Here is a 20,156-nt window from a genome sequence, read left to right as displayed (position 1 = left end):
ATGCTGAAACTTTGAACTTTGCTGAACACCTACATTTAAAAGGTAAGGTGTGATCCTGAGAAGGAATTTTTAGATGTATAAGAGAGATATAACAAGGGAAGGCTTTAAGACTTTCCAAAAGAAGTGGATGGATAGGAATACCAAAAGAGTTAGGTAAGATACAGAGAGAAATGCATTCCTGAGTAAAGAGTATGTCAACTCTGAGCCAGATATTGAGTTTTCCCATTGCCATGGAGAAAGATATCAGTGAGGACTATCCCATTCTTGCGAAGATGTCTCCTAGACCTCCAAATGCACTGCAGAGTGTTTCAGGATTGGTAATCACACATTGCTTTTATTTTATGATATTCTATCTCAAGAAAACCAATTTTTGATCTCACCCTTGAAGTAGTAACAATGTAATGTTATAACAACTTGTGTCATTTTACTGATATGATTAAAGAAAAAAACAAAACAAAAACCATTCATTTATAATACACTCTCTTGACATGGTTATTATGTCATTACCAATAAGGAAGCCTAAGCACAGAAAACTTAAATTACACATCAAACATCACAAGTAAGGGATGAGACCAGCATATATACCCACATGTATCTAACTACAGTTATCTAAGTTATGTTATGTTAAAAAATTAGATAAGCTATTATTGCTATTATTTATATTATTATTGTTTTTAACAATATGATGCCTGATATAGGTATAACAATATCTAAATAGTCGACTGTTAATTTAAAAATTACAGTTACACAAAGTGAAATAAGTTAAAGAAAGACAAATACCAAATGATTTCACTTATATATAAAATCTAAAAACAAAATAAACCAACAAACAAAACACAAAGTCATGGTTGATCAAATGTACAAATTGTCAGATATAAAACAGTCACAGGGATGTAAAGTACAGTATAGGGATATGGTAAAATATATTATAACATTGTAAATATTGAATATAGTCAACAACATTGAATGTATGGTGTCAGATGGGTAATAAAATCCTGAAATAATCACTTTATAAGTTATATAAATGTCTAATCATTATGTTGTACACCTGAAACTAATATGATGTATGTCAATTGTAATTGAAAAAATAGTTAAAAATGCATTGTATTAATGTTGTTTTATACACTTTAGAGAAATGGTTTTCATGTAATTTGTGAAAAGATTACCAAGAAGATTCAACTAGAATTATTCATAAATATAGGATTTTATAATTATATAGTGATATCAGGTAATGATCCCCATATTGCATATTTATGAAGAAATGCTTATTGCTGTGAGTGTGAAGGGAAGTTGTATATAACACATGTTCTGCCCTGGGGTCTCAGCCTAGCAGAGGGTGAAGGTTTGAGTCTACTGGGATAGACATGCACTCAGACATTGTTAATTCAGTCTAGTTTAAGTTTAAATTTCAGATCTCATCAAGTTCTAAAATTTTAATTTCATGATTTTCTAAGGAGAAAATGTCTAATTAAGACTATTTGATACATAAGAAAACAGATATTTTGGTAAAGGGGTGGCAAATTTAACAAGCAATTGAGAATATGCTATTATGTCTTTTGCCAGAGTCTTTATGTTTACTGAAGTATATGAAAGCCATTTGCTGATGTAGCCTACTAGGACCCTCTTTCCTTATCTGTCCATCCTATTTGCATCCTAATATATGCTTATTCCATACATATATTCTAAAACACAAAATCCAGTATTTTTATTAATTCATTTATTTGTTCATTTGTTGACTGCTCACTTCATGCCAGATAATAGGAGTTACTACATACAGATAACAGCAGTTACTAGACCCACAAATGAGTTTTGTAACACTAGAGATAAACCCCTGTTAATTATTTTTAGCAGGGAATGCAAGAATGACTGATACCTTTCACTTAGTAACTCAGTGTTCTGTACCATGCCCTTGGATGCTGTAAAGAACTTTTTGTCCTGTTGAGTCCAGACATAGCCTTAGAACTATTCACAAAACAATGCCCTAAGCAGTCATTATCAATTGATTAGAGTTGTCACATGAGAGATGAAATCTATTTGTCATTATTAGGCAGATGAATGGTACAACCCTGTTGGAGAGAAAAAAATAGGCAGAATGCGGCAATAGCTCATCCTGAAAGCAATATTAAACAGATATGACAGTAAACAGAATATAGTACAGCACTTGAGGTGTAAGTTTTATTTGATCTTTAACTTTCAAGTGATTGATTAGATTTCCAATAACCTTGTTAAATACTCTGTGAAATGCTTAACTGCTTTAGGTACAGTTACCCCCCCCCCCCCCATGCTTAACTCAGAGGTGTTGTTGCTATTTTTTTTTTAAGGATTCTATTGCTGTTTGTTTGGGGTATTTTTGTTTGTTTGCTTTTTTTGTTTCATTGTTATTGTTCTCGTTCACATTTCAGGAATTAACGACCAAGTTTTCAATAGATTTAAATAAATTTAAATCTGTAAGGGAAGACTGTATGATCAACATACACTTTTTAATGGTTGCAAAAGTAAGATAAACATGTCCAGTGTTGTTTCCTGCAAATAGAGAGTTTTAAGTAAATTCAGATTATATTCAGGGTGTAAAATCCTATGAATGCTCATCTTCCAAAGTGTGTATCCATAACTAGATAACACAAAAAGGGGTTTATATGTGTCTGACCATCACTGTGGTTGTGGATATTCCATTACTTTACTCTAAAGCTCCAATATAATAAGACCTTCAATATGAATTGAATTAATTAGCATATTTTAATTCTTGAACATATTAGATGTACACATGTGACTTTCTTTGTTTTCCTGAGAGACATATGAGCTACTTTAATCCATATGGTGTTAAGTAAAACAGGGTGAAACAGACACAATGTTTATAGAATAAATTGACCATGAGAATGTTAGTCTTTGAGAGTTTAAACTGATCATTTGAATTGTTTTAGACTACCTTAGCCCATGGAAATTGGGGAAATGAGTCAAGGAAATTTTATTTGGAATGCAAAAGCTAAGAAACAGATTAAAAATCATCTGAGTTTCATAGGAGACACACTGGGAAGTAAGTTCCTGTGGGTTGTAAGCCATTTTAAGAGTAGGGGGATATGAGGGTAATACTAACACACACAATGCTATTTATGGACAAACTTTCTTGAATCGCATTGACCCAGATTGACTTGATCTGTGACAGGGGTAAATTGCCATGAATCATTTAGATTAACTATGAGACAGAGTCAGCCGCAATGTCCACCGCCTTGCAAAATGAAACACTCAGACTCTATGCTATTGAGAGGGTTGAATCTAGGTCATAATTTTTATGAAGACACAATATTTTATTAGAGGGAGACCATGGCTAGGTAATATTTTGAGGTATTGTACTAATTTTTAAACATTCTTTTTCTACTGGTGAGATTCTACTATACTGTGCTTAATTGATTACCACTCTGCAAATTGTAAACTAGAGTTCTTTTTTAAATTTAACATCTTAGTGATATTCACAAACCATTTTGGCAGTTTAATTAAATGAGACTCATCAAATATGTTAATAATGAAAGTGTGGCAGATTAAAGATGGCCACAGATTTTTGATTGTTGCACTCATGCAGGAGGGAGGACTATGCCCTGCTCTCTTGTCTTGATGCTGAGCGGTCTCTGTGGCTGTTCTGAGCAATCCCACTCAGCAGAAATGGTGCAGTGCCAGTTCTCAGGTCCAGGCCCTCAGAGACTGGCAGCTTCCTCTCTCTTGGAAGGCTCATGTTTAGGAAACTCCCTGTCAGAACACAGCTGCTCTGCTGGAAGACGCCTTGGCCACATGGAAAGACCACATACTGATGCTCCAGTAATCAGCCCCAGATAAGAACCTAGCCAAAGCCAGTGTCAACTGCCAATCATATAACAGAGATCTTTTGCACCTCTAGCTCAGTCTTAAATTGCCTTCAAATGACTGCAGGACCAGCCTACCTCCTTCTTCAACTGCATGACAGAGCCTAAGTAAGAACTGCCCAGTTGAGCTGAGTCAACTCACAGAATCATGTGAGATAATTATTATTATAAGCCGCTATGTTCTGTGTTCCTTTTTTACTACACAGCAATAGAAGGGTAGAACTTCAGCTAAAAATTAAACATTAGAGTGATCAAAGTTTCATTAAATCAATTTTTTTTCTTTCCTTGACTTTAGATAAGCAGAATGATAGCTTTCTTCAATAATATTGTGGTAACTGTCACAATTTTGATATTCCAATAGTTAGAACTGCAAAATGATGGTGAAATGGGAGCATATTCTTATTTAGATTCTAAAAAGGACATTGCAGAGATGAAGAGAAATGACTGCCAGATTCTGCCTCCCTCTTGCCTTTTCCCCTCCCCCAAACACACAGATATACTCAGCCAGGAAACTAAAGGCAATGCAATGTAACTGGCACTGGTAATGCTGATATATTCTTTCTTGTGCCAAAACAGTCTCTTGGCTATATCCACAGCACTGTTGCCCAAACAGAGGATCTTCTGTTTTAGGGCTGAGCATGGCAAGGATTCCAGTCTTTTGCCTTCTTTTACCATTTTAATTAGTAGAAAACATTTCCACATTTTGATTTGTAAAGAATTTAGCATGAATGGAAATGATACCTGTATTTACAACTTTTAAGAGAGGATTGATCCTTGAAATGCTTGCTGCAATTGGCAAAGTTATATATCATTCTGGGACACTGGATTTAAATGCTCCGGGCTTCTTACTAAAATGCTCATTGTTTTCATGAATGCCTTCACCCTTTGGGGCCTTGTTTTCTTCTCAATGGTGTTTAGAACTCTAATGTACCATGTGCTAAAATCATAGCCCTTGGTGCTCAGAAGCATAAAGCAGAAATAACAGGCTGAATCAGGACTGGTTTTTGGAAAACACAGTCTGCTTAGACAGAAGTCTAGGAGAGAAAACTGGCGAGGATGAAGAAATCAGAGCTTCATGGAAAGTGTCTCAGTGGGAAAACCACCGAGGAAACACGTAAGAGTTGAAAGCAGATGACGGCAGGGTCTATTTTTCCATGGAGATATTTGAGAGGAAGTTTGATGCCCGCCCGTGTGGGATAAGCAAAATGAAGGCTACCTAGATATGGAAGGATACGCTTCATCTTTGGAGATCCCTTGCAGCTCTATTATTCTTTGAATTAGGAACCAAATAATTTCTTTTTTCCCTTTATCACTTCCAGCAGGAATCACAAATACATTCTATTCACACAGGCTAATGAAAAATAGACTCGTATCTGGTTCATATTTGTTGAAGCTTCATCTATATTTACTAATAGAAGTTATTCAATGCATGTCACATCTAATTTTAATTTTACTTCAATTCAAATCCTCTGAACAGGGATTTCAGTCAACTTTAAATAAATTGACATAAGCACAAAGGAGGAAAAAGGAAATCCAATAGCATTTATAATATTAACATGTTCTATTACTAGCTTCAAATTTGGCTAAGTATGTCCAGATAGGATAGGCAACAGGGAAATTTAGTAGATAGCATAACTCAGATCTTATGGAACACACATACTTTTGACAGTGCAGATACACTTTTATTTGGTGTAAAATGTTCAATGTTGTCAATTACATGGGACTTTGAGTGACATAATAGGTAATATATTTACATAAGTTTATATTAAATGAAGAAACAATCTTTATACTTTTGTAGAACTGGATAAAAGAAATTCTGGTGTGAGAGAAATGCATGAATTAGGCTTCAGATAAAATGATATTCAAATTTTAGCCGTCTCTCTACTTGTCTGAACTTGGTCGGGTGACATCCCTTAGTGTGTGGAAATTATTATTTTTACTATCATCTTGTTCCTCTTCATTATCAATACTATAACTTGTATTTTGCACTTAGTGCAAAGCCTATTACTATGAATAAAGATTTAGGGATTTTTCAAAAATAAGTATTGTGAATTTTTGATGGGCAGAGATTAAAAATATCTCTGAATTTTGAACAGAATCGAGTTGTTATATTCATTACTCTTAATTATTCACAGTAACTCCTTTAGGGTCATTGATTAGTGTAACATAATCAATTTTATGTCACTTGTGTTTTAGTTCATCCCAATACAGATTTATCAGCCTAAAATTCCAGTAAGTATCTTAAGTGATAAGTACATATTTGTCACTAATTTTCTAGTCTGGATTAAAATTTAATCTATCATTTTGACAGATAACCCCTCTGTAGATGGTTTAAATTACTAAAGGTCTTTACCAAAACTTTATCTTTTCAATTGAATTATCTCCTTATAACAGGAACCATGTCTGATATTGTCTCATTACTTTTCAGGCTGCCTAAGAAAGGATTAAGCACAAGATTACTGATGAATAAATACTTGATGATTTATTGTAACAAGGATATAAGACTAATAATTTTTACTCTTCACTGAAACTCAGACTTTATTACTCTAGAAAAGATTGATCTTTGATCCTTGAATTGATTGTAATGTTAGCACTGTTTAGAAATAGATATAAAATATAATAGTCATGACAGTTAAAGGTAGGAAAAAGCAAAGTTTTCACTCTGGGGAAATATATATATATAATTTAATGCTTTATGAAACAATAAGTTTAATTTGAAGAGGCAACATTCTTGGGCCAGATCATTTCAGTTGGAGTAAATTTGACACTGAGAAAATATCTTCGTTTAATTTTGTTAGACTAAAACTAGCTATAAGGAAAAACTGGCTCAATAAGAATTCTCTCACCTAAATATGAATCAGAATTCCTGACATTACTCTATGAGTGAATTATATTTGTTTTTAATCACACAAATGAAAATTATACAAATATAAATATGTTATATTGTTTAATATTTTGTTGAGATGAGTTGGTTATATGAATGAGTTTATACTACAGATATTGTTTTGCAATTTACTTTTTTACTTTATAATATCTTGTAAATATTGCTATGTAGATATATGTGTGTGTATATATCATATATACACACACAGATATGTATCTTTGTTCTCTTTTCCTAATTATAAAGTTTATATTGTAAGATTTAACAATCTTACAAGTATGATAATGTAACTTTACAAACGAAAATGCATGTGAAACCAACCCAACAAGTGGATCAATATTAAAATATTACCAACACCTCAGATAACCCTATCATACCCCTCTATTAATGTACTTCACAAGTAACTCCTGTTCTGACTTTGATCGTTACCGTTTATTTTGCCTGCTTTGAAAATGGATTCGTAACTTATGTACAATTTGTGTCTGAATGTTTTTTTCAGCATTATTTTGAGATTTATCCATATTATTTTTTTTGTTCAGCATTATTTTGTGAGATTTATCAGTATTATTGTGAGTAGCAGTTTTTTCATTTTACTATAATATTTCTCCATATGAACATGTAACCACATATTATACATTTTATTGTTGATGGGTATTTATGTTGCTTACACTTTTTAGCTATTATACGAAAGGCTACTCTGAATATTCCTGTACAGTTGTCCTGCTGTATCCACAGGAGATTGGATCCAGGGGATGCTCAGGTCCAGCATATAAAATGGTATAGTATTTGCATTTAACTTTTGTTTGCATATAGACCACAGCAGGGTATACCTACACATCACTTCATTCAAGTGGATTCAGCGTAGTGCTCAGTGCATGGCAAATTCCAGTTTTGCTTTTTTGAACTTTCTGGGACTTCTTTTTCAAATATTTTGGTCTGCAGTTAGTTGAATGTGTGGATGCAAAACCTGCAGATAGAAGGGGCTGACTATATGTGTTTTCAGTGGAAAGGAGTACTCATTTCATTTGATGTTTACTTAGCAGTAGAATTAGTAGGTCATTGGGTAGGCATATTTTTAGCTTTTGGAGAGACTGATAAAATGTTTTCCAAGGCATTTGTACTAATTTATACTCTGTCAGTAGTGGAAGCAAGTTCCAGTGGCTCATTAAACTCAGTGTTTTTCATTTTTTTTGTTTTTTTTCAAAATATGGTCATTCTAGTGAGAATGTAGTAATATTTTACATGGTTTTGATTTTACTTTCCCTGAAATTTTATGATATTGGTTACTTTTCTTTTTTATATTACCTACTTAGAAATCCTCTTTTGTAAAGTTCTTTTTCCCAATCTTTTGTACTTTTGTTAAATAGTTGTCTGATATTTTCTTAATGATTCCTGGGAGATCAACAAACATTCTATATGAGTCCTTTTTAGGTATATATGCAAATATATTCTTCCATTTTTCAATTTGCTTTATAATCATTTATTGTGCTTTAATGATTAGAAAATTTCTTTTTACTATTTTAATAATAATGATACTGTTTGTTAAAGATATCTTTGCCTATTTCAAGGTCACAAAGATATTTTCTGATGTTATCTTCTAGAAACGTCACTGTTTAAACTTTTACCATGAAGCCTCTGCCCCATCTGGGATAGATATCTGAGTATTTGAGTATGGCTCATTTTTCCCCATATGGACATCCAAACAATCACCCCATTTTTTGTAAACTTCTGCATGGTATTCCATAGTCAGAATTTACTCCATTTTATATATTTCCTCCTTACTTAATTACAACCCAGCTTCTGAAAAACCAAAGAAACTTCAATGAGCAAACAAAATAATCAATAATAAAAAACTACAGACTATCTAGGAAAACAGAGAATATAATACATTTTGATGTACATTTAAAGGTGAAAGAAACTATCATCATTCACAACACTGAAGCTTATCTTATAGGTGGATAGTCATGAAAAGACTATGTGGAAAAGAGGAGAGGGCAGTCAAGGCCAGCAATGGTGGAAAACAAATAAAATCATCTCCAGAAACTGTCCTCTCTGAAATGGGGACATACCTGAAGAAACAGAGCATTGGTTTCGAGGGAATCTAAAAGGAAGAGGCTTGAAAGTGCAAAAAAGGTAGCTTTTTAAAAATGTTTTGGATTTTAATTTATTGATGATAGCATTACAGATATCCCCATTCCCCTCCCCCTTCCCCTTCCTCCCCTGAGCCCCCACCCCAGGCCTTCCCCATACTATGGTCTGTGTCCAAAGGTAGCTTTTGGAAAACACTACCACTAAGGTTAGAAAACACTACCCATGAAGGCTAGATGGTAAAGGAAACAATAAAAATAAACAAGGGAGATAAAGGGTCTGACAAAACTGAAACAAGATTAAGGGGGCACTGCCACACTCTAAAAAAGTGGCACCTGTCCTAAGAGTACACTTTGCTGCTCCAACAAAATGGCACAGTTGAAGCTAGAAACCCTGTAAGTCACTCAAACCTTCCCCTGCTTTCAAGGAATCACTTGTTCTCACTAGTGCAGGAGAATTCAAACAATGTTTAATGGAAAGAAAATATAGGGCAATATTCATAAAAAGCAAGTATAAAATGAAAATAAATCATGTGAATTTAAAAAATTGATGAAGAAAATTTCCCCAAAATAATCACAAAGACAGTAAAACTGTAACACAACACTGCACCTTGCATTAAATATCTACAAGAATTTGCAGATACAAAAGAGTAATTAAAATCAGAAATTTATAAACTCTCAATAGAAATGGGAAAGTAGGAAACAAGTTGACTCAGCTAAGGAAAAAAATTTAAAAAAATGTCAAAACCACCTAATAAATGATGGTTAAAATAACAGGTGTCAACAGAGAAAAGTTCTGACTGAAGAACAGTGGGAGAGGTAGAAGTGAATGTGTAGATAGGTAAGAGAACATCGGCCATGAGGTGGCAATTGTTGAAATTGGATGACGGGTATGGGGATTTTTTACAATATTCTATTTTTTTAAAAATGAAACACTTCATTTTGTAAAAAGAAAATTACATAGTGATGTTCATACTTTTCATTATATTGGTTTCTCCTATTGTGGGTGATGTTAAATTTGGTTACTTGTAAGATATTCCCTGATGTTTGGCCATTGTGGAAGTGGGCGCTGGGTAGAGCACAGAGAGGGCTCAAGGAAAAATCCTCAATGAGAAGGAGCACCCATAACACTCAGAGTGACGAGTCTCTTCTCCTTTCTCTCCTCTTTTCCCTCCACTGCCTCATGTCCCAGGCAGTCCTTTTATAGCTTTGGCAGCAGCAGGAACCTGGAGGAGCTGAAATGCTAAGAGAAGAGTATCTTCTCCAATTGCTGGATCTGTGGTCTAAGCATAAAAATATGTGACATATACCATATGTTTCTATGTATACAAAGTTCAAAAGAGGCAAGTGTTGAGGGAAGCATTTTGGGGTTATAAAACTATAAAGAAAGTCAAGGAACTAATTACCATACAAGTTATGATAGAGCTTAGAGGGAAGGGAAAGGGTCATCATGGGTCATCATGAGCTCCATCAAAGGTGGAAATGAGTGAGTAGCTCGAGGGGCATGGAGCAACTCCCTAACCATGTATCTAATAAAATACTCAAAAGCTGGAAATACACATGGCACTACAACACATTGTATAGCAGAAACCTGATATTGGATATATAATATTATGTATATGGTGAGAATAAAACTCCTTCCTCCACATTGTACATATTCATATTAAAGATTTTTATTCCCATCAGGTAATTTATCTTCATCCTATGATCTTGGAATTTAAAATGTCATCCTTGTTCTAGTTTCCGTGTAAAACTGTTAGCTTTGTAAATACTGAAATCACCATCCTGTATATTGACTTTCAGGTTATAATACATTCTCAACAAGGCATTTCAAATTGAATTATGCTTTAACTTTCCAGCACATATGTTACATTCTTCTCAGCACCAACTTTTCAGCACCGCCTTCCTCAGTTTCACCTCTGGGTGAGACACTGAGCATTCTTTGAGAGCCCTTAAGTGTTCTCACTGTCCCTCTTTACCTTCTCCTAATTCTTTAGTGTCCCTTGGAGATGTCAAAATTTTAATAGAAATCTAAGGACAGCTATCACTTATCAAGTGCTTACTATAATATCTCATGTAATGCTTAAAAATAATACTAATGAGGTCAATATTTCACAGATTAAGAAAATGAGATTCAAAGAAGTCGAATAATTCAGCAGAGGTTGGACAGACAATGCAGCATAACTTGTATGTTGTCCCTTTGGATCCTTCACTCATTACTTATCATTGGCTGGCGCTCATGCCAGATGATTGTGACACACTGGCAAGGGGAGACAGCAGAGTCCCTTCCCTCATGGGGCTGGCAACTGTATAAAGACTAATGAATAAACAAACAGAACCCAAATAAATGCATAATCGCAGCTTCATCTGTATGCTACAGAAATGCGCAGTGAATGAAATACCTGTGGTGGAGGCTGCTAAGTGACTTGTGCTGAGACTAACGCCTCTAGAATAACCCTTTGCATTGTACAGTGCAGCCCTTCAGATGGGCAATGATGTGGCATCTGTTGACGTGGGACAGACCTTTCTGTAAAATTAGCTTCCGAACGATAATCTTACCAGAGCTCTACTTCTCAGGATGAGGTATTAATTAGTACTCAGCAACATCAGTCAGAACTTCAGTCATCACAGACATAACCCTGGTCCTCAGTGTACTGAGTAGGCTCCAAGGGGACTTTGGAAGCTGAGTTCTGAAAGGCTGTTCATGAAAAATTGATTTAATTGATTTTTCATGTTTATGATCTAAGAGAGTGTTCCAGCCTTTTCCAATATGAGCACCCCTTTCAGTTTTACAGACATGCAGATAATAAAAAATATATTTCTGACAATTTTGGATTGAGATAACTCAAGTCTAAAAGCTTTCATGGCATCAAAAACAATAAAATTAGCTTTCATTTTATGAATTAGTAAAGAATTTTGATATACTTGAAAACTGATAGTATATGCATTTGGCATCCAAGCACTATTGTAATAACTTTCCTAGAGGACTATGTCCCCAAACTGTGGGTTCAAAATGCCTTGGCTGCATTACTTGCTAGTTGTGTGACCTGAGGGAGATTACTTAATCTCCGTGTGCCTCAGTACCCTCATCGGTAAAAACAGTTGTTATACAGCATGTCTCAGGAAGACTAAGGAGGCGGCATTGGTAATTCCTAAATCATCTAGCCTTGCCCATCAAAAGATGATTTTGCCTCATGTTAACAATCATGTAGGAAATAGGTAAGAAAGGGTTAGGAAGTAACTTTTAGTTAAAATGTCTCATCCTTACAAACCAGTTTACTACATACGAAATATAATACACATGATCATCAATTTTTCTTATCTCATAATTTTTTTGAGAAATACATTTTTTAAAAAGTCATCAGATCTCTCATAACTATATTCAAAAAATTATTTGAAAGATAAATTTAAATTAAAACAAAAAAAAAACCTTTTAGTCAGTAGTGCAAATTCCTGGGTGCTCTCTAGAGAAATCACACCTAGGTCATCACATATGCAGCAACTATTCTTTCTGAGTTTTTGCCACTAATTACATGTTTAACTCTGTATTCCTGTTTCCTGCTTAAAAGAGAGAAATTAATCATGCCTACAAAAATTTAAGGTACATGCAAGTGTCAAGTTTATAGTTTAAGTAAAATGTTTTATATTCTCCTTTTTATAAAGAAAGTAAAAGCTATGGTTTTAAACTAGCTTGGAGGAAAAAGAAGAGATTCAAGAAAAAAAACAGAATAATAACAAAAAGGTCAACTAAGTAAGAATATAAGTAAAGCAAAAACAATGTAGCTTTGTCAACTAAGTTGTATAGGGATGAGATCTATACATTCAGAATAAAGAAAGTATAAGGCTTGGGTAATTATGGAAAGCTTCAAAAAATTTACGTAAAATGGCCCTTGATATTGTAGATGACCAAAGTGAATGAAATGAATTGAAATGAAATAAAAGAAGTAAAATACACAAAGAGAGAGGACTGGGGAAAGTTCACGTAGGTCTGTCTGGGAGAGGGTTGTCCGGCTGGCTGGCTGGATGTGGTTAAGTGGAGACTAAGGCTGGCTCACAGGGAAGACGCTCCTGTGAATTTCTTCAAGTGGCTTAAGGAGTTCTGACTTATCCTATAGTATGTTCCATGTAAGAGAACCTAGTAAAGGTTAAAAAAACCCTAGCATTTGCCTCCTATTAGTAGGCAATTTATTTAACTTTGTTTTCTGGTAATGTATCTCTAATATTGGAAAAGGGAGGTGGGCAATAGTGTATATATGGGAAAAGTGAAGAACAACCGTCTGACCTTCACAAAGCTCTACAAAACAAATGAAATGTGTGTAAATTTATTTAGCAAACTCTAAAGAGGAAGCTCATATAAATTGACACTAATACATGCATGGTAAGTTAAACATTATCAGGTGGAACAACCTGTCTGGCTAGGTTTTTGAATGGAGAAAAAGTGCGAATGCTTTTGAATATGATTTTGGAGCATTCTTTTGCAAACCAGCATTTATTAAAATGCAAAATATTCTTATGTAGATTTTAGCCCACAAAGAAGGGAAATATGTTTATAGTTTGCATTGCCACACCCTCCAAATTATTGTAGAAAAACAAGAAAACACATTTGGCTGAGCAGTATCAGAAATATAAAGATTGTTTACAGTTTTCAGAAGTAATCACTACTTACATTATGAAATGTCCTTATGAAAACTTTAAGTGCATAAAGTATTGGGAAACAAACAAATTATTAGATTATGGTCCTTAAAAACTCCCCGAAACTATTTGAGCAAGCTCATTTTTGGAAATTGAGTAAGATGGTATGGAAAACACAGTAGTATTGATTTGTTTGAGAATTATAATATAAGCAGAACTGAATTAAAAAAAAAAAAAAGATTTCAGTGGCAGTTTAGTTTCGTAAAAAATGAGGATTCCTTGCTGTGTAAGTTAGATCAGTGATTGTCAACCTTTTTCATCTCATGGCACACATAAACTAATTACTAAAATTCTGTGACACAACAAAAAATATATATTTTTTGCCCATCTGACCCCCCAAAATAGGTATATTTTTATTCATTTACACCAGACAGCTATTGTTGTATTGACTGTGGTCATTTTTAAAAATTTGACAGTCTAAGGCAAAAGAGGCCGAGTATTGCATGTTTTAAAATTCTTGTGGCACATCAGGATGCTGCAGCACACAAGTTGAAAATTGCTGAGTTAAATTAATAAATGTGGCTCCAAGAAGTGAAAAAAATTAACTACAAATGGAAACAGTAGAAATATTAAACACTTTCTAGTTCCTACTCAATGAATAAACTAAAAAGCCAATATAGGGTGTTTTATTGGTTATTATTTAAGACCAAAATGAGCATGTGACAAAGAAGGAAACCTGCTGTCCCCACAGTATGAACTATTTTTAGACAATGATACACAGAAAAGATGCGGGGAGACAGGTTTTGGCATCTTGACGCATGTCTTAGGTATGAACAGTCTACTTAAGAAATTTACTTAAAGACCATTAATTCAGAGAGAAATCAGTTGCTCACCATAGGGCAGGGCACTTGAAACAAAAAGAGCAAGAAAGCTGTTAGAGATGAATCTTTTGGAAGCTCTCTGACTGAAATACAAGAAGAGAAAGTATTAGTTACACGTTTTATAAATACTAAGTTGATGTCTGGATATTATTTTAAATGAATTACGTAGATTATGGATATCAGTTGAACTAGAAATTAATTGATTTTAGTTAAATTTTCATCAACTTTAATAAAAATATAGAAAAATATACAAATCAAAAAATAGAATATGCTATGATATTCTCTTTAATTCTTGATATATATAATTTATGTCTTTTTTTATTTTTTATCATCTTATGGGGGGCTTATAGATTTTATTTATTTTATTTAGAAAGTAACTTTCTGCTTTTAAATCTTCCCTATTTATTTGTTGATTGTGTCTATTGCATATTTTCTGTATATCATATCATCTCACAATTTGATATATTGTTTATATCAAATGTTTAGACATGGGAGTTCTAGATTCTTTTCAGTATTTGCTCCGAATAGCATTTTTTTCTTTCTTTGTATTATAAATAATTATATAATTGAATGGTTACATTTTTGACAAAATGTATTTTTTAATAAAAGTCTGCTTTCCTTCATGGTTCTACGTTTAGACCACGAGGAAGTGGAAGTTTTTAGAAGGTTAATAATATTTGAGGAGAAAGACAAACCTAGCAACCCTAAATTTTTAAAAATATATATATCTTTATTGATTTCAGAGAGGGGAAGGGAGAGGGAGAGAGAGAAACACCAATGAAGAGAGTCATTGATCAACTGCCTCCTGCACACCCCCAACCAGAGATCGAACCCACAACCCAGGCATGTGCCCTGACCTGGAATCGAACCTTGATCTCCTGGATCCAAGGGCTGTAACCCTAAATTTTTATCAATATTTACACCAATGTGAAATTTTAATTTAAAAGAATAGACATGTTTATAGAATCATTATATATTCCTTCCATTCTCAGTCTTAAAATATGTAAAAATAATATACCTAAAACATTTATTTACACAAACCCATACTTGACTTGAAAATGATGAATCTCTGAGGGAAGGTGGGGGTGGGTGGGGAGAGATTAACCAAAGAATTTATATGCATATGTGCATAACCCCTGGACACAGGCAATAGTGTGGGGAAGGCCTGGGGCAAGGAGTATGTAAGGGTAGAAGGGGCCCATGGGGAAAAAGGGGACATTTGTAATACTTTCAACAATAAAGATAAGTTTTTAAAAAATTAAGAACTGAAATGGTTAAGAATTATTGAAGATGTACTAGAAAATAATTTGTGGCCCATATTTAAAACATGAGTAAATGCATTGAAATATTTTTAAACTACTTAACATTTCCAAGTAAGTCTTGCTTTTGAAAGAAATTCCATGGTTTAATCAAATCAATTTTTTTTCTGTCACTCTTTCATCTGTATCTTACTGAGGTAAGAATATATTATAAGGAGCAAAAGCATTTGTATATTATTTTGAGGAAATGATTATATAAAGAGAAAAAAAGTCCAAAGAAACTTCTCTATACATAAATGATATGGAAATTTCCAATATTTTGTTTCATTTTTTAAAACCCACTCTGTAGATGATACTGAAAATTACCTTTGTATACATTCATTATAAAATTAAATGTCATACTGTACCTTAGTGATTTTTAAGTCAATACTCAATTTAGCATCACATCTAACATTTTTCATTTGTATCACCATACATTATGATTAGTTGGGTAAAATTAAGTAGCAATTTTAGTTCTGTATATTTCAAGTTTGGCATTGCAGCAAATAGTTCTTTCTGAGATCTGAGTTTTGTAATATATTCAGCTTTCTCTTAGCTTTTCATGTTATCAGGCTCCTCATATTGTGAGATATTTCTCATTTGTGATCTAACTTTTGACAAAGATATACAGCTATGTAAAAACAAAATATAGCCAAGTTTTTCTCGCTCCTATTTCATTTGGCTCCTGGCTTTCTGTGTATAAAACAATAACCTCTATGCTTGGACTCAGTGATTTCTCCTCTTCTGGCTTCCTCAGCCAAATGCCTGGGATAAACCTTCCTTCCTACCTTCTTGGCTTCTTCACGTGGTTATGAAAAGGGAAGAATCAGATTGTCACACGAAATATTTTTTAAGAGGAAACCTCATACTTTCAAAAGTGTGAACATGGTGCACTTTTTGGAAGAGACAAAGCCAATGAAGAAAACCAGCAAAGGTAACAAAAGATGAGCTAATGCCACTTGACAGAGAAAATCAATCTGCATCTTTTAAAAAGACTCTAAAATACACAGCTATTTTTGTCCAATGTGCTATTTTGCTAGCTTGTTTTATTTAAATTTTGTAAAGACTTGCAAAATGCCCAAGCAAACATGTCAGTTGTTCCCATTTTGTTTGGTTCATTGCAGTCAAGGAACTCCCTACTTTCACCTTGCTGTATTTCTGAAAACACCTTTGTTAAAAAGATCCTACCTATCCCTTGTGGTTTGATGGGTCAGGCTTGTCTGAAACTGCTGGACACTTCTCACAAATTATGCTCAATCCAGAATACTTTCTGAAAATGTGAAAAACAGTACTTCTCTTTTCTTTTTTTCACCCACAAATTTTGGGATTTTATGCAGATTTGCTTTACTCTTTGACCAATGGTATTTAAATCAGGCCATTTAGGAGAAAAGTTAAAAAAAAAACACAAAAAACTCCAAAACCTCCCCCACCTATTTGAAGTTTTCTATTTGTTCAGATGCTGAATGCTTAGAATATTATTTTTTTTATATTAGAGTACTATGTTATTCAAAGCATACTGTTTATAAAACCAAAACTGCAACTTCAAGTGACGTATATTTTTGTTGGTTTATAAAACACTAATATTACCACACTGTCTTTACTACTGTAATTTTATAGTAAGTCTTGAGTGCAATAGCGTCAGTCCTCCAGTCTTGGTTGTCTTCCACTGTGGCTGTACCATTCATGTTGGTTATTCTGGGCCTTTTCCCTCTTCATATAAACTTTTCCCTCTTCTGTCAATATCCTCAATATAACTTACGAGGATTTTGACTGAAGCTGCATTAAATCTACCAGTCAGGTTATTCAGCTTGGAAAATTGCCATGAGCTTTTAATAACATCATGTTATCAGGGAAATACAAATTAAAACAGCACAGACGATAGTGCAGTGAAAGCCTGGGGAGGGGTGGGAGTAGGGTGGAGGGGATTAATGGGGGGAAAAAGGGGACATCTGTAATATTTTCAACAATAAAGATAAATTGAAAAAACATAAATAAATAAAATAATTTCTTATTTAAAGCTACCATTAGAAAGTTTGAAGGATACATTTCTGGGTAGAACAATAACAATTTCAAATAGTACAAAGTAAGGATATATTTTGTCCAGCTGTTCCTTACATTTAATTAGTGACTTAATGATTTTCTACTACTTTTGAATGAGCCAGATGTAATTTTGAAGTCAAATGCGAATAACTCTTCTGTGATAATATGGTTTTGTTAGTAAGTTTTAGGAGCAATATCAACAAATCATTAGTTCTATGTAATTATTACCAGAAAAAGATGATTTAAGAATTGCTGACCAAAAAAAAGATTTTTAGCAAGTACTAAACAAAATTCCATATAAAGAACATATATCACTTGTGTTTTGGGAAGAGGTAAAATCATTCAGTTTTCTCTAAGTAGTAAAATTGAGAGCTAATTCATCTTCATCTTTGAATATTTGACTGTGTGATATATGGCTATAGTAGATAACTGGTTTGGAAGTATTCTACACTAAAATTTGTATGCTAGCTCCCATGGAACTTCAATTGTATGACCATGTTGAAATGGACCCAGAACTGATATCTTAAGATTTTGGCCCAGCTAATTTTTTTCTTGGCTCATATAAATTTGGGCTTATGATGACCCAATGCATGTGCCCTAGTAAAGCCCATTATTTTGATTACTGATCATCACCAAGTCCCATGCTTAGGATGCTAGTTAGCAACACAAAATATCTGCATTCTGAGTTTATTTTCAAAAACTATGACCTTGAAATATTTGCCATCTAATTCTTCTTCAAAACGGAGCTTTAAGAAATAGCATTATGGAGATTTGCCTAGGGCCATGCACAGAGAATGATCGAGAGCACTGTTTTCTAAATTCTATACAACTGAACACTAATAACTTTAAACATGAATACATGGTTCTACTAAATGATAAAACAAGCAAGAACAAAACACAATTAAATAGGTTGCTCAAAGAATGGTATTTCAGACCTTCATATATGCTGATGTGCACTTTGCAGCCTGAAAAAAAGGCTATAAAGGGCTGAGTTTCACACAGCAATATGTGTGAACCATTTTATGACACTAGTGTTCTGTAAATTATGCTCCGGAAAGAGTTCTAGATGTTCTAAATTATTCCCTTCAACTAAACCAGAGTGACATTCCTGGACCCCATTAATTTGAAGGTCATAAAATATACAATTACACATCAGCATTTTTATTACCTACCCCAAAGGATGTTGGAGTTGTTAAACGTTAATATTCATTAGTCAAAATGTGTCAGGCATTAAGTTAAGTACTTCACTAAACTTGACCCATTTTTTCCTCCCAATAGCCTTGTAAAATTGGAGCTCCTTTCCCTTACTTTACTGGTGAAGCAATGAACACTTAGATGGTTCAGAAGCTCAGTACTTCCTAAACCAGGATTCAGTCCTAAACTATATGACATCATGCATTCTCCCTGACCTTGCAAGGCAAGTGTTAAGGAAAAAAACTGGGGTATCAAAGATATTCTTTTTCTAAAAACCCATGAGAGAAAATTGACAGGCCACATTTTGAGGAAAAGTTGTGTTGCTCTTAAACAACTTGCTTGTTGAATGCTGTGAATCTTACAACTCTTCACTTTTCCTTGGTGTTTTGCCCTCTATGCACCTCAGAATCAAATTTGGTGTCTAGATCTTAGCTATTGCAAATTGTGCTGCCCAAGTGCCCATGGTAGATGAGTGGGTAAAAAAGCTGTGGTACATCCACACCATGGAATACTATGTAGCTATAAAAAAGAAGGATCTCTTACTCTTTGGGACAGCATGGATGGAACTGGAGAAGAGTATTATGCTGAGTGAAATAAGCCAGTCAGAGAAAGACAAGTGTCACATGTTCACTCACATGTGGAATCTAATGAACGAAATAAACTGATGAAAAAAATAGATTCAGAGACATAGAAGCATGGAACAGACTGACAAATCTCGGAGAGAAAGTACGCGTAGAGGAGTGGGGGAGAGGAGATTAATCAAAGAACTTAATATGCATATATGCATAACTCGTAGACACAGACAACCGTGTGGAGAAGGCCTGGGGTTGGGGGCAGGGGTGGATGCTGGGTGGAGGGGATCAATGTGGGGGGGGGAAGGGAATAGCTGTAAGACTTTCAACAATAAAAGATAAATTTTTTAAAAAGGCAACGAATTTGGTGTTCACCCTTATTAACTACATATTGTCACATAAGATTCCTTTCCATGAGATAACCTTGTCTTTGCCCTTATTAATTTTTTCATATATTTTAATCCCAATTCTCTCATTATTTGTTCTCCTTTTTATGTATTTTGGCAACAATCTCAGATCTTAGCTTTAAAAGAACCTTTAAACAAATGCATACATGCCATTAAAATTTAGGTTTGCATTCTTCATGTTACATTAAAACAAATTGGAAAGTATAAATGAATTAACCTATAAAAATGTATCTTAGCAAAACTCAGAGAATAGGGATATTTAACTCAATTTTTATTTGAAAAATATTTAGGTTGTCAAGAGAATGTGGTA

The 20,156-nt window shown here is 33.9% G+C and overlaps 1 pseudogene; it reads left to right on the top strand.

Annotated features, from left to right (window-relative positions):
* Nucleotides 1-230: 230 nt before the first annotated feature.
* The window catches only part of LOC148091821 (ferritin heavy chain pseudogene), an 86,922-nt pseudogene continuing 66,996 nt past the window's right edge, over nucleotides 231-20,156 (top strand).

This window comes from Miniopterus natalensis, chromosome 12 (genome assembly GCF_054644295.1).
Source record: "Miniopterus natalensis isolate mMinNat1 chromosome 12, mMinNat1.hap1, whole genome shotgun sequence".
In the NCBI taxonomy this organism is placed as follows: domain Eukaryota; kingdom Metazoa; phylum Chordata; class Mammalia; order Chiroptera; family Miniopteridae; genus Miniopterus; species Miniopterus natalensis.
The sequence above is the reverse complement of the archived record's forward strand: the minus strand, read 5'-3'. Positions and strand labels throughout refer to the sequence as shown.